The following is a 2,722-nucleotide window of genomic DNA, read 5'->3' as shown; positions in this document are numbered from 1 at the left end:
CCCTTGGCAACTAGCCTTGCCTTGTTCCTAGTAATCACACCGGTCTCATCTAGCTTGTTTCTGAATACCCATTTAGATCCAATGATGTTCATCTCATTTGTTTTGGGGACAAGAAACCACACATCATTCCTAGCAAACTGATTCAGCTCTTCATGCATTGCATTCACCCATTTTTCATCTTTAAGAGCTTCTTCAATAGACTTTGGTTCAACTTGAGAGACAAAAGCAGTGTGCCTGCAGAATTTTGAGATAGAGCTACGTGTAGAAAGCCCTCCTTTATCTGCCCAATTATGTTCTCCACTGACAGATCCCTTGGAATTCTCCATTCTTCCAATCTTGCAACAGGAGCAAAGGTTTCACCATGGTCAATACCTTCTTCTTGATTGTAGCCCTTGGCAACTAGCCTTGCCTTGTTCCTAGTAATCACACCGGTCTCATCTAGCTTGTTTCTGAATACCCATTTAGATCCAATGATGTTCATCTCATTTGTTTTGGGGACAAGAAACCACACATCATTCCTAGCAAACTGATTCAGCTCTTCATGCATTGCATTCACCCATTTTTCATCTTTAAGAGCTTCTTCAATAGACTTTGGTTCAACTTGAGAGACAAAAGCAGTGTGCCTGCAGAATTTTGAGATAGAGCTACGTGTAGAAAACCCTCCTTTATCTGCCCAATTATGTTCTCCACTGACAGATCCCTTGGAATTCTCCATTCTTCCAATCTTGCAACAGGAGCAAAGGTTTCACCATGGTCAATACCTTCTTCTTGATTGTAGCCCTTGGCAACTAGCCTTGCCTTGTTCCTAGTAATCACACCGGTCTCATCTAGCTTGTTTCTGAATACCCATTTAGATCCAATGATGTTCATCTCATTTGTTTTGGGGACAAGAAACCACACATCATTCCTAGCAAACTGATTCAGCTCTTCATGCATTGCATTCACCCATTTTTCATCTTTAAGAGCTTCTTCAATAGACTTTGGTTCAACTTGAGAGACAAAAGCAGTGTGCCTGCAGAATTTTGAGATAGAGCTACGTGTAGAAAGCCCTCCTTTATCTGCCCAATTATGTTCTCCACTGACAGATCCCTTGGAATTCTCCATTCTTCCAATCTTGCAACAGGAGCAAAGGTTTCACCATGGTCAATACCTTCTTCTTGATTGTAGCCCTTGGCAACTAGCCTTGCCTTGTTCCTAGTAATCACACCGGTCTCATCTAGCTTGTTTCTGAATACCCATTTAGATCCAATGATGTTCATCTCATTTGTTTTGGGGACAAGAAACCACACATCATTCCTAGCAAACTGATTCAGCTCTTCATGCATTGCATTCACCCATTTTTCATCTTTAAGAGCTTCTTCAATAGACTTTGGTTCAACTTGAGAGACAAAAGCAGTGTGCCTGCAGAATTTTGAGATAGAGCTACGTGTAGAAAGCCCTCCTTTATCTGCCCAATTATGTTCTCCACTGACAGATCCCTTGGAATTCTCCATTCTTCCAATCTTGCAACAGGAGCAAAGGTTTCACCATGGTCAATACCTTCTTCTTGATTGTAGCCCTTGGCAACTAGCCTTGCCTTGTTCCTAGTAATCACACCGGTCTCATCTAGCTTGTTTCTGAATACCCATTTAGATCCAATGATGTTCATCTCATTTGTTTTGGGGACAAGAAACCACACATCATTCCTAGCAAACTGATTCAGCTCTTCATGCATTGCATTCACCCATTTTTCATCTTTAAGAGCTTCTTCAATAGACTTTGGTTCAACTTGAGAGACAAAAGCAGTGTGCCTGCAGAATTTTGAGATAGAGCTACGTGTAGAAAACCCTCCTTTATCTGCCCAATTATGTTCTCCACTGACAGATCCCTTGGAATTCTCCATTCTTCCAATCTTGCAACAGGAGCAAAGGTTTCACCATGGTCAATACCTTCTTCTTGATTGTAGCCCTTGGCAACTAGCCTTGCCTTGTTCCTAGTAATCACACCGGTCTCATCTAGCTTGTTTCTGAATACCCATTTAGATCCAATGATGTTCATCTCATTTGTTTTGGGGACAAGAAACCACACATCATTCCTAGCAAACTGATTCAGCTCTTCATGCATTGCATTCACCCATTTTTCATCTTTAAGAGCTTCTTCAATAGACTTTGGTTCAACTTGAGAGACAAAAGCAGTGTGCCTGCAGAATTTTGAGATAGAGCTACGTGTAGAAAGCCCTCCTTTATCTGCCCAATTATGTTCTCCACTGACAGATCCCTTGGAATTCTCCATTCTTCCAATCTTGCAACAGGAGCAAAGGTTTCACCATGGTCAATACCTTCTTCTTGATTGTAGCCCTTGGCAACTAGCCTTGCCTTGTTCCTAGTAATCACACCGGTCTCATCTAGCTTGTTTCTGAATACCCATTTAGATCCAATGATGTTCATCTCATTTGTTTTGGGGACAAGAAACCACACATCATTCCTAGCAAACTGATTCAGCTCTTCATGCATTGCATTCACCCATTTTTCATCTTTAAGAGCTTCTTCAATAGACTTTGGTTCAACTTGAGAGACAAAAGCAGTGTGCCTGCAGAATTTTGAGATAGAGCTACGTGTAGAAAGCCCTCCTTTATCTGCCCAATTATGTTCTCCACTGACAGATCCCTTGGAATTCTCCATTCTTCCAATCTTGCAACAGGAGCAAAGGTTTCACCATGGTCAATACCTTCTTCTTGATTGTA

Source organism: Phaseolus vulgaris, unplaced genomic scaffold (assembly GCF_000499845.2).
Source record: "Phaseolus vulgaris cultivar G19833 unplaced genomic scaffold, P. vulgaris v2.0 scaffold_17, whole genome shotgun sequence".
Taxonomy (NCBI): domain Eukaryota; kingdom Viridiplantae; phylum Streptophyta; class Magnoliopsida; order Fabales; family Fabaceae; genus Phaseolus; species Phaseolus vulgaris.
This window is presented reverse-complemented; position numbering follows the sequence as displayed.